We start from the raw sequence: 13640 nt of genomic DNA on the forward strand, positions 1-13640 counted from the left end.
ATGACTAAAATGTAAAGGTGCAACACAATCTTGATAACTGAATTATCATGGATCTAGTTCAGTCTCATCACCATTTTAACATATTTAATAATCTCTTACCTAACTTGATGACTGTGAGCATTTTTGCTGACTTTTCGTTGTTCTAAATAGAGACAGCTTGAAGGGCCATGGGTTATATTAGATTGTGCAGAAATCCAGGAAATGTGCTTTAGATGCTCCAGAAAATGGGAGGACCCTCAGACCCCCTGCCAAGTTATGTCCCCCTCTGCAAATAGCACTGCTGGGTGATTTAAAAAGTTGTATATCAATAATATAATAATACTCTCTGCAAAAATGTTTATTTTAAATGTACAAAATGTAGAATTCATGAGAATAGAAAGGTTTGTTACTTTTGTGAAACATCAAAGAACAGTTATATATATGGCAAATAGAAACTGGATGGTGTTCAGAGATGGATGGGGTGAGTGGAGTTGAAGGATGGGACTAAAAACAAACAAAAGATAACTATTGTAAAATATACTGTGTCCGTAAAATATATATAGTATGTATAAGCCGGAAGTAGAAGCCTAAATGTTGTCCATTAGTTAACTCCAATTAGGGGAGGGATGGTAGGGTTAGGGGAAAATAATAAAGGAAAAAATATAAAAAATATATACAGTACCAGTCAAAAGTTTGGACACACCTACTCGTTCAAGGGGTGTTCTTAATTTGTTACTATTTTCTACATTGTAGAATAATAGTGAAGACATCAAAACTATGCGATAACAGATATGGAATCATGTAGTAACCAAAAAAGTGTTAAACAAATCTAAATATATTTTAGATTTTTCAAATTAGCCACCCTTTGCCTTGATGACAGCTTCGCACACTCTTGGCATTCTCTCAACCAGCTTCACATGGAATGTTTTTCCAACAGTCTTCAAGGAGTTCCCACATATGCTGAGCACTTGTTGGCTGCTTTTCCTTCACTCTGCAGTGCAACTCATCCCAAACCACCTCCATTGTGTTGAGGTCAGGTGATTGTGGAGGCCAGGTCATCTGATGCAGCACTCCATCACTCTCCTTCTTGGTCAAATAGCCCTTTCACAGCATGGAGGTGTGTTGGGTCATTGTCCTGTTGAAAACAAATGATAGTCCCACTAAGCGCAAACCAAATGGGATGGCGTATCACTGCAGAATCATGTGGTAGCCGTGCTGGTTAAGTGTGCCTTGATTTCCAAATAAATCACAGACAGTGTCACCAGCAAAGCACCCCCAAACCATCCCACCTCCTCCTCCATGCTTCACGGTGGGAACCACACATGCGGAGATCATCCATTCCCCTACTACGCGTCTCACAAAGACACAGTGGTTGGAACAAAAAATCTCAAATTCGGACTCATCAGACCAAAGGACAGATTTTCACCAGTTTAATGTTCATTGCTCAGGTTTTTTGGCCCCTTGCAAGTCTCTTCTTCTTATTGGTGTCCTTTAGTAGGGGTTTCTTTGCAGAAATTCGACCATGAAGGCCCGATTCACGCAGTCTCCTCTGAACAGTTGATGTTGAGATGTGTCTGTTACTTGAACTCTGTGAAGCATTTATTTGGGCTGCAATCTGAGGTTCAGTTAACTCTAATGAACATATCCTGTGCAGTAGAGGTAACTCTGGGTCTTCCTTTCCTGTGGCGGTCCTCATGAGAGCCAGTTTCATCATAGCGCTTGATGGTTTTTGTGACTGCACTTGAAGAAACTTTCAAGGTTCTTGAAAAGTTCTTTACATTTTCTGGATGTCTTAAGGACTGGTTCTCTTTGCTTATTTGAGCTGTTCTTGCCATAATATGGACTTGGTCTTTTACCAAATAGGGTTATCTTCTGTATAGCCTTCCCTGTAGCTCAGTTGGTAGAGCATGGTGTTTGCAACACCAGGGTTGTGGGTTCGATTCCCACGGGGGGCCAGCACAGAAAAAAAAAAAAAATATGTATGATATGTATGAAATTGTATGAAATGGATGCATTCACTACTGTAAGTCGCTCTGGATAAGAGCGTCTGCTAAATGACTAAAATGTAATGTAAATGTAAAATGTATACCACCCCTACCTTGTCACAACACAACTGATTGGCATAATCACATTAAGAAGGAAAGAAATTTAACTTTTAACAAGGCACATCTGTTAATTGAAATGCATTCCAGGTGACTACCTCATGAAGCAGGTTGAGAGAATGCCAAGAGTGTGCACATCTGTCATCAAGGCAAAGGGTGGCTACTTTGAAGATTCTCAAATTTAAAATATATTTTGATTTGTTTAGCAATTTCTTGGTTACTATATGATCCCATGTGTTAATTCATAGTTTTGATGTCTTCACTATTACTCTACAATGTAGAAAATAGTCCAAATTAAGAAAAACACTTGAATGAGTAGGTGTGTCTGAACTTTTGAATGGGACTGTAGCCCCCCCCCCACCACCACACTTCTAAAACCAAAGTTGCGCCCCTGTGACCAACATATGACATAATGAAATAAACTCTGCAAAAAAATAAACATCCTCTCACTGTCAACTGCATTAATTTTCAGCTAACTTAACATGTGTAAATATTTGTATGAACATAACAAGATTCAACAGATGAGACATGAACTGAACAAGTTCCACAGACATGTGACTAACAGAAATTGAATTATGTGTCCCTGAACAAAGGGGGGGTCAAAATCAAAAGTAACAGTCAGTATCTGGTGTGATGTTCGGATGTACCGATCCTGTGCAGGTGTTGTTACACGTGATCTGCCACTGCCAGGACGATCAGCTGTCCGTCCAGTCTCCCTGTAGCGGTGTCTTAGGCGTCTCACAGTACGGACATTGCAATGTATTGTCCTGGCCACATCTGCAGTCCTCATGCATCCTTGCAGCATGCCTAAGGCACGTTCACGCAGATGAACAGGGACCCTGGGAATCTTTCTTTTGTTGTTTTTCAGAGTCAGTAGAAAGGCCTCTTTAGTGTCCTAAGTTTTCATAGCTGTGACCTTAATTGCCTACCGTCTGTAAGCTGTTAGTGTCTTAACGACCGTTCCACAGGTGCATGTTCATTCATTGTTTATGGTTCATTGAACAAGCACGGGAAACTGTGTTTAAAGCCTTTACAATTAAGATCTGTGAAGTTATTTGGATTTTTACAAATTATCTTTGAAAGACAGGGTCCTGAAAAAGGGATGTTTATTTCTTTGCTGAGTTTAGAACCATGAATAACTGTTATTATCATGAAAAACTATAAATAATACCATTAATAACACTTATTCTCATGAACAACTATGAAATAATACCATGTATTGTTGAATAACTCTTGCAAAACTCTCTCACAAACTTAATCTACAAAGGTTATACCAATTTAGATTTCCCTAATCCCCACATGAACTCCACTTTGGAACGGTTTGTGGCTTGACGTGTGTCGAGACAAATCTGGTCATATTATGGGTGTGCTTTCTGCTGTCTGTGGGCTAGATCTCTGTTCTGTTCTGTTGTCTGTGCGTTAGATCTCTGTTCAGTTGTCTGTGCGCTAGATCTCTGTCTTTGATCTGCTCATATGTTTGTGACATAATCACGGCTGGAGGCCTTTGAATGATTTAGCTTGGAGGTAAAATGGTTCAGACAGATCAAAAGACAAAACCACTAAAGCTCACCCAGCATATTTTTATACTTTAGAGTATTTTTCTCAGTTAACTCGTGGTATAGGAGTGACAGTTTTTTTTTTTTGCAAACCAGCATCAATATCTTTCCTTGACAAAACTTGAGGATTTAAAGAGGCATGTAACTATACACAGACATAACTCATTAACATGTTACATGTAGGTAAGCACATGCAGATGCAGTTACATAGACCTTAGTATACTGTTTCATAACTATACCAAAAAGCCTTACACAAAATGGGGTAAGCGCTCCATAACCACATAACTTTCTAGATTGTTACTGGCACAGGAGGCTGCTGATGGGAGGAGGATGGATCATAATAATGGTTGGAATGGAGTGAATGGAATGATATCAACCAGATGGAAACCATGTGTTTGATGTGTTCAATACCATTCCATTTATTCAAAATCAGCCATTACTATGAGCCCATGTGGCAATTAGTGACTTCTGAATGTTGAATTTGTAATGGGAATTTAAATGTTTGTGCTTTTCTTATAACTCATTTCTGTCTTCTATTCATGTGCTGTTTTAATAACCAATTTGTGTGTTCATGCAAGTGGCTGACTGTACAAATCCTCACTATCAGTAGCTGCAATATGATAGTACACCCAGACCGTGTTTTGAAAACAAAAACGATATCTAAGTTTCAAGGTCTCATTTTAGAGAGAAGAAGCCTTGTGAGGTGTTGGTTTGTCACATGTTATGAACCAGTATTGGTCGGTCACATGAATGAAACAAAACGGTAATGAATTATGCTAAATCATGCAAATATAACTTGTCTGTGTATAGCCGTATATAAGACAGCTGCTTGGACTGCCCAGGCAGAGCTTCTGATTGACATGCGTACTATGGTGCATTGAGTTAGTTGGAACCTCTCCAGCGTGCTGACAATAAACAATGATTCATTTAAGATTGACTTCGAGTGTCCCTGTGTAAGAATTTCCACAACACCCCAACCCTCATGGTGTGTGAGTGTCAAGGGAAGCCAGGCTTCCACAAATATTTTACCAATAAAAATGATAAAATAATGTATCTTTCCTCTCTCTGTATTTTCATACTTTTCAGTCTATTCGCAAGTGGTTGAATCTTACGGGAGAAATCATCCGAGCAAGAGAAACAGCGCCCCTCTGTCTCAGTATGGTTAGCCAATGTATCTGATGCTGTCTGGAACAAAATAGTACGACATGTTGCCGCCATAGCATTTGATTGATTGATGCCAGCAAGCATTTGGTCTCCCTTGGTAAAACAAATAAATAATAATTAGCCAATCAGCGTTGAGCTGAGCTTAACTGTGGGTTGTCCTGGCGCAGTAACCAGAGACGATTTGAAGTACAGTATGTAGCCTAGATGTAGCCAAGTAGGCTCACATTAACTAGCTAGCTAACTTAGCCCATGCAAGGAAGTTAGGCTAGCAAACATTTTAGCTAGGTAGCCTATGACAACAAAACCTAAAAGTGTACTGTATGACAGAGCCATAGACCGTTTTGACAACATGAAAGAGAGGAGGATCATGGTATTGGCATTCAACTAGTCTACGAGTAGGGTGAGTCAACATGTTTTGTTTTACTTGTGTACACACACACATCAGTACCATGGACAGCCACATGATATTTAGCAACATTGATTGGACTAAATATTTTTTGGTATCTTTAAGTCTGTTTTCAGTATATTAAACTAAGCATGTATGCATGTATGTTATGTATGTATGTATGTATGTATGTATGTATGTATGTATGTATGTATGTACTGTACAGTTAAAGTCAGACGTTTACATACACCTTAGCCAAATACATTTAAACTCAGTTTTTCACAATTCCTGACATTTAATCCTAGTAATAATTCCCTGTCTTAGGTCAGTTAGGATCACCACTTTATTTTAAGAATGTGAAATGTCAGAATAATAGTAGAGAGAATAATTTATTTCAGATTTTATTTCTTTCATCACATTCCTAGTGGGCCAGAAGTTTAAGATCGCCTCCCTACCTCTGCGGAAGCACAGTTCCCGCTCAGCCCAGTCAAAACTGTTCGCTGCTCTGGCACCCCAATGGTGGAACAAGCTCCCTCACGACGCCAGGACAGCGGAGTCAATCACCACCTTCCGGAGACACCTGAAACTTTTTCAGTTCTGCCCACAAATGTTCTGTAGGATTGAGGTCAGGGCTTTGTGATGGCCACTCCAATACCTTAACTTTGTTGTCCTTAAGCCATTTTGCCCCAACTTGGGAAGTATGCTTGGGGTCATTGTCCATTTGGAAGACCCATTTGTGACCAAGCTTTAACTTCCTGACTGATGTCTTGAGATGTTGCTTCAATATAGCCACATCATTTTCCTCCCTCATGATGCCATCTATTTTGTGAAGTGTACCAGTCCCTCCTGCAGCAAAGCACCCCCACAACCTGATGCTGCCACCCCCTTGCTTTACGGTTGGGATGGTGTTCTTCAGCTTGCAAGCCTCCCCCTTTTTCCTCCAAACATAACGATGGTCATTATGGCCAAACAGTTCTATTTTTGTTTCATCAGACCAGAGGACATTTCTCCAAAAAGTACGATCTTTGTCCCCATGTGCAGTTGCAAACCGTAGTCTGGCTTTTTTATGGCGGTTTTGGAGCAGTGGCTTCTTCCTTGCTGAGCAGCCTTTCAGGTTATGTCGATATAGGACTTGTTTTACTGTGGATACTTTCGTGCCTGTTTCCTCCAGCATCTTCACAAGGTCCTTTGCTGTTGTTCTGGGATTGATTTGCACTTTTCGCACCAAAGTACGTTCATCTCTAGGAAACAGAACACGTCTCCTTCCTGAGCGGTATGACGGCTGCGTGGTCCCATGGTGTTTATGATTGCGTACTATTGTTTGTACAGATGAACGTGGTACATTCAGGCGTTTGGAAATTGCTCCCAAGGATGAACCAGACCTGTGGAGGTTTACCATTTTTTTCTGAGGTCTTGGCTGATTTCTTTTAATTTTCCCATGATGTCAAGGAAAGAGGCACTTAGTTTGACGGTAGGCCTTGAAATACATCCATAGGTACACCTCCAATTGACTCAAATGATGTCAATTAGCCTATCAGAAGCTTCTAAAGCCATGACATCATTTTCTGGAATTTTCCAAGCTGTTTAAAGGCACAGTCATCTTAGTGTATGTAAACTTCTGACCCACTGGAATTGTGATACAGTGAATTATAAGTGAAATAATCTGTCTGTAAACAGTTGTTGGAAAAATGACTTGTGTCATGCACAAAGTAGATGTCCTAGCCGATTTGCCAAAACTATAGTTTGTTAACAAGACATTTGTGGAGTGGTTGAAAAATGAGTTTTAATGACTCTAACCTAAGTGTATGTAAACTTCCGACTTCAACTGTATGTGTGCATGTGTGTAAGCATTTCACTGTAAGGTCTACACCTGTTGTATTCGGCACATGTGACCAATAAAATTTGATTTGATATATAGTCTTGTTGATTTGATGGTCTTTAAATGTTTAAGTTGAAATGGTGCTGGAATAACGGAGGCAGTGTCTGTTGTCTTTTGGGTTAACTTACGGTAACTCTGTGGTTCTAAATCAGTAGTTGTTTAGTAAACTGTCAAACATGAACTTGCTTGACCATGCTGCAGGACATATATATGTTTGCTACGTGCAATATTTGCTTTGTGGACATCACCAGACAGATGTTGCTCTCCAGTTTTGGGACAAAACAAACTTATGTGTAGTTGAATTTATTCCACCACTATGTGACTGTTGTCTTTTTGTTGTCACGGCCTTATTGTATATCACGGTGGTGTATGATCGCCCACGCACCACTATTGCTGTGTTTGTGTGTGTTGAAGAGGTCCATACTCTTATAGAATCATGGCGTGACTGATCATCGTGACTCTGCTTGGATGCGGCACATCAACCCCAAGGAAAGACATCAATGGACACTGGCTGTGCCATCGATCTCCCGGCCCCGGCGCACTCAGGCTGGGACACCCAGAACACCAAAACTCACCACAGCTTAATTACAAAATGCACCACAGCCAAACTAAAAAACGCACCATAGTGAAACTACAAAACACACCACTGCTACAGGTGTCAGATCTTAATTTGATCACTATTTTGTTGCAGAATTATTTTCTCCTGTGCATCAGGAAATTCAAATGAGCCTTGTGATTTAGATACATTCATTGAAAACCTCGTGCCATCTCCTCATTGGTTATACCCACGTGGGTGATTGAACGACGAACTGTTGCCTTAAATGCCAATCACCATATAAATTAAACGATGAAAAAGCCTGGAAGGAGGAGAGATGACTAAAAACGATTCGGTTGACCTTTTTATGTGTGGATTAATTGTCGGAGTAGAGAACCTTGTGCATTTCAGGTAAAATAACAACCTAATGTTTATATCCCAGGACAAATTAGCTAGCAACAGCAAGCTAGCTAGCTAAATAGGACAAATTAGCTAGCAAGCTAACTAGCTAAATTGCCATAAATGTTTAATGCTTTTTGACCTGTCCCCAAATTAATGTCATTGGTTCAGAGTTTGTTTTGATATTTTAACCTGCGTGTCGTGATCGTGTTTGGTGTAGGGGGACAAAATACATTTATGGACGATGGCGCACGATGGCGCACGCACGCTGCCGGTTTGGGTTCCGTGTTAGGCATCCTGTTCTTCAGTGTTGACCGTCATTGAATCTACAAGTCATTTTGCATGCCGAACAACCCCAGGCAATATCAGTAACCTAGTAGTCAAACTGCGCACTGTGCCCAGCCTCGCGCGCTGACCATCGCATGGTAGGTTGCCTGCTCCTGATCTTGTACATCTGCGTCACACCTTCAGCGCCGCACCTTCACAAATGCTTAAGTGATATTAGGCTTTATTAGCTGAGTGACAACCTATGTCATTTGCTCGGGTTATTGTTATTTATGCTCTGGTAAAATTTTAACAGTGTTTTAGCGAAATAAAATTAAGCGACTGGAGACAGTTCTCTTCTGGCTATAGCCTACCCGCTGAATGGGGTTTACAATATATTTTATTTTGATTGTTCAGGTTCACCATCAGCAATAGTTTTGGTAGTTTTACTTTAAACAATCACTGTACATGGTCATTTTTTCACATACAGGGTAATGTTGATCATTTCATACTGAGGACAGCATTCACTTTTGTGAGGCGCACTGCATGGCTGAAGCGAGAGGAGAAGAGATCACTCCGTGTAAACTTCCAAACGGTTGAAACAATTCGATTTTGAGGTGGGGGTGAAATCTAACGTTGTGCTAGATATTCATTCATTGGCTATGTCATAGCTAATTTTAAAATGATAAATATTGATACATTACTAGCTCAAACACTTAACCGGCAAAAATGAAAACTTAATTAGTGGGTGATGGTGATTTATAAACTGGGTGGTTCGAGCCCTGAATGCTGATTGGCTGACAGCCATGGTATATCAGAAGGTATACCAGGGGTACGACAACGTTAATTTTTTACTGCTCTAATTATGTTGGTAACCAGTTTATAATAGCAATAAGGCACCTCAGGGGTTTGTGATATAGGGCCAATATACAACGGCTATTTAAATATACCATGGGCTAAGGGTTGTGTCCAGGAACTCCGCGATGCATCGGGACTAGGAACAGCACTTAGCCGTGGTATATTGGCCTATACCACACCTCCTCGGGCCTTATTGCTTAATTTAAAACCAAAGTGGGGGGACAAAAATCACAGGCTACATTGCCCCCATCCTAATCTGATGGTGCAAGTATAGGGTGGTAGATATCTAGTCTCTTTTATGGCTCAACTCAGGTGCCTACATAGTACATCCACCTTACATCTTTTATACAGCCCAGACAGATGCAAATTTGAATTTAGAATGGAAAATGAATGTGTTTATTCAACAAATATTAGTGCATCGAATTGTATCGTATCAAACCGAATCACATCAATTCAGTCTCTAATCTAAATGAATCGCACTGAATAATTTCAAAATAAAATGTATTGTTCCTGTATCAGAGCCCATGAATCTACACTGAACAAAAATATAAACGCAACATGCAATAATTTTTAATATTTTACTGAGTTACAGTTCATATAAAGAAAATCAGTACATTTAAATTCATTAGGCCCTAAATTATGGATTTTACATGACTAGTCAGGGGTGAGGCCATGGTTGGACCTTGGAGGGCATAGGCCCACCCACTTGACAGCCAGGCCCACCCACTGGGGAGCAGGCCCAGCCAATCAGAATGATTTTTTTCCCCACAAAATGGCTTCCTTACAGACATAAATACTCCTCAGATGTTTATGCATTTGAGTCAAAGACAATTTTGTTGAGCTAAGACGCTTTTCTTTGATGTTTAAATTTACAGACTATTCATTTTACTTCTTGAAACCATTTAAATAAATGCAAATAACTTGTGGGCCTATTGTAGGCTATAGTCTAGCTAAATTAATTGAACAATGAACAATCCAGTGGTGGAACTCCTCCACTCATTCAGTGTGTGAATCAAAAGTGAAAGGGCAAAATTGCAATATATTCCAGGATTAAAAGTCCGCCTGAAGTTTTTAATTTCAACCTCAAAATCTCTGACTTGCATCAGGATAGAGTTTATTTTCTATTTCTTTGTTTGTTTTCTCTTTCAATGGTGGAATCAGTTAGCATAGCATCTATTGTTGCTTTACATGTCAGTTAGCATAGCATCTGTTGTCACTTTATATTTCAGTTAGCATAGCATCTATTGTTGCTTTATATTTCAGTTAGCATAGCATCTATTGTTGCTTTATATTTCAGTTAGCATAGCATCCATTGTCGCTTTATATTTCAGTTAGCATAGCATCTATTGTTGCTTTATATTTCAGTTAGCATAGCATCTGTTGTCACTTTATATTTCAGTTAGCATAGCATCTATTGTTGCTTTATATTTCAGTTAGCATAGCATCCATTGTCGCTTTATATTTCAGTTAGCATAGCATCCATTGTCGCTTTATATTTCAGTTAGCATAGCATCTATTGTTGCTTTATATTTCAGTTAGCATAGCATCTATTGTTGCTTTATATTTCAGTTAGCATAGCATCTACTGTTGCTTGATAGGTCTGTGCATGCTCTATGAATCAATTTAGCCTACCTTTTAATGTATTATTGATCAGGTTTTCTGTTGGACGTGCAGTCACAATCTAATTGTTATTTGTCCAATGATTTATTATTCCTTAAAGGTGTGGGGCAGTTCAACTCCCTTCGTAATTTTTTTGCTTTTATTGAAGAGATACTTTTGGTCATGCAGTGTTGTTGACACCTGCTCATCGATCATCTCACCATTAATATGGAGTTGGTCCCCCCTTTGCTACTATAACAGCCTCCACTCTTCTGGCTTTCCACTAGATGTTGGAACATTGCTGAAAAGACTTGCTTCCAATCTGCCACAAGAGCATTAGTGAGGTCGGGCACTGATGTTAGGCGATTAGGCCTGGCTTGGAGTCAGCGTTCCAATTCATCCCCAAGGTGGTCGATGGGGTTGAGGTCAGGGCTCTGTGCAGGCCAGTCAAGTTCTTCCACACCAATCTCAACAAACCATTTCTGTATGGACCTCGCTTTGTGCACATGGGCATTGTCATGCTGAAACAGTAAAGGGCCTTCCACAAACTGTTGGAAGCACAGAATCGCCGAGAATGTCATTGTATGATGTAGCAGTTATTTACTGCTGGTCTTTAATTATTTGTTATTCTTATCTCTTACTTTTTTTTAAAGGTATTTTCTTAAAACTCCATTGTTGGTTAAGGGCTTGTAAGTAAGCATATCACTGTAATGTCTACTACACCTGTTGTATTCGGCACATGTGACAAATAAAATTAGATTTGATTTTAGCATTAAGATATCCCTTCACTGGAACTAAGGGGCCTAGCCCGAACCATGCAAACAGCCCCAGACCAATATCCCCCCTCCACCAAACTACAGTTGGCACTATGCATTGGCTAGCGTTTTCCTGGCGTCCGCCAAACCCAGATTCGTCCATCGGACTGCCAGATGGTGAAGCATGATTCATCACTCCAGAAAACGCATTTCCACTGCTCCAGTCCAATGGCGGTGATCTTTACACCACTCCAGCCGACACTTAGCATTGCTCATGGTGATCTTAGGCTTGTGTGCGGCAGCTTGGCCATTGAAACCCATTTCATGAAGCTCCTGACGAAATGTTATTGTGCTGACGTTGCTTCCAGAGGCAGTTTGGAACTCATTAGTGAGTGTTGCAACCGAGGACAGACGTTTTTTACATACTACGCGCTTCAGCACTCATCGGTCCCTTTCTGTGAGCTTGTGTGGCCTACCACTTTGCGGCTGAGCCATTGATGCTCTGAGATATTTCTACTTCACATTAACAGCACTTACAGTTGACCGAGGCAGCTCTACTAGGGCACAAATTTGACAAACTGACTTGTTGGAAAGGTGGCATCCTATGACGGTGCCACAATGAAAGTCACTGAGCTCTTCAGTAAGGCTATTTCACTGCCACTGTTTGTCTATGGAGATTGCATGGCTGTGTGCTTGATTTTATATACCTGTCAGCAATGGGTGTGGCTGAAATAGCCGAATACACTAATTTGAAGGTGTGTCCACATACTTTTGTAAATATAGTGCAAATATTCAGACCCCTTGACTTTTTCCAAATTTTGTTACGTTACAGCCTTATTCTAAAATGAATTAAATAGTTTTTTTTCCGTAATCAATCTACACACAATACCTCATAATGATATAGCAAAAACAGGTTTTTAGATTTTTTTGCAAATAAGTACTCAGTACTTTGTTGAAGCACCTTTGGCAGCGATTACTGCCTCCAGTCTTCATGGGTATGACGCTACAAGCTTGGCACACCTGTATTTGGGGAGTTTCTCCCATTCTTCTCTGCAGATCCTCTCAAGCTCTGTCAGGTTGGATGGAGAGCGTTTTTCAAGTCTCTCCAGAGATGTTCTATTGGGTTGAAGTCCGGACTCTGGCTGGGCCACTTAAGGACATTCAGAGACTTGTCCCAAAGCCACTCCTGTGTTGTCTTGGCTGTGTGCTTAGGACCATTGTCCTGTTTAGAAGGTGAACCTTAGCCCCAGTCGGAGGTCCTGATCACTCTGAAGCAGGTTTTCATCAAGGATCTCTCTGTACTTTGCTCCGTTGCATCGATCCTGACTAGTCTCCCAGTCCCTGTCGCGTTCTGAAAAACATCCCCACAGCATGATGCTGCCACCACCATGCTTCACCGTAGGGATGGTGCAAATTTTCCTCCAGAGGTGACGCTTGGCATTCAGGCCAAAGAGTTCAATCTTGGTTTCATCAGACCAGAGAATCTTGTTTCTCATGGTCTGAGAGTCTTTAGGTGACTTTAGGTAAACTCCAAGCGGGCTGTCATGTGCCTTTTACTGAGGAGTGACTTCCGTCTGGCCACTAACATAAAGGCCTGATTGGTGGAGTGCTGCAGAGAAGGTTGTCCTTCTGGAAGGTTCTCCCATCTCCACAGAGGAACTCTAGTGCTTTGTCAGAGTGACCGTCAGGTTCTTGGTCACCTCCCTGACCAAGGACATTCTCATAACAAAATGTGGAGAAAGTAAGGAGTCTGAATATTTTCGAAGGCACTGTATAGTGTAGTAAAGATGGGGAAGGGGGAGTCAAAGTGCAATAGGCCAGATTCTAACCCATGCTGACTCTGACATATGTGTGCCGGGTTTAGTGGCTGTAACCGCTGGACAACATAGGCACTGAGGCCTCCAATAATGAATTGTGCCTGTTTCTTGCCATAAACATATATAATAAAACAATTGATCTAAAAAATAAATAAAAATTCCCTAACGAAGAATACATCTACCCCCTAAAAATACAAATATGTCAATTTTATTATAATTCACATAAGAATTCACACAAGACGCGCTGTAGCCTTTACGTAGCCTGCACGTAGCGGACCACAGCCTAACTGCAAACTGGACCACAGCCTATCTGCAAACTGGACCACAGCCTAACTGCAAACTGGACCA

The 13640-nt window shown here is 40.7% G+C and overlaps 1 protein-coding gene across 4 annotated transcripts in view; it reads right to left on the bottom strand.

Moving 5' to 3' along the window:
* The window catches only part of LOC115169947 (cAMP-specific 3',5'-cyclic phosphodiesterase 4D-like), an 81569-nt gene that overhangs the window by 59295 nt on the left and 8634 nt on the right, over positions 1-13640 (bottom strand). The window lies entirely within an intron of this gene.

The sequence above is a fragment of the Salmo trutta genome, chromosome 31 (genome assembly GCF_901001165.1).
Source record: "Salmo trutta chromosome 31, fSalTru1.1, whole genome shotgun sequence".
Taxonomy (NCBI): Eukaryota; Metazoa; Chordata; class Actinopteri; order Salmoniformes; family Salmonidae; genus Salmo; species Salmo trutta.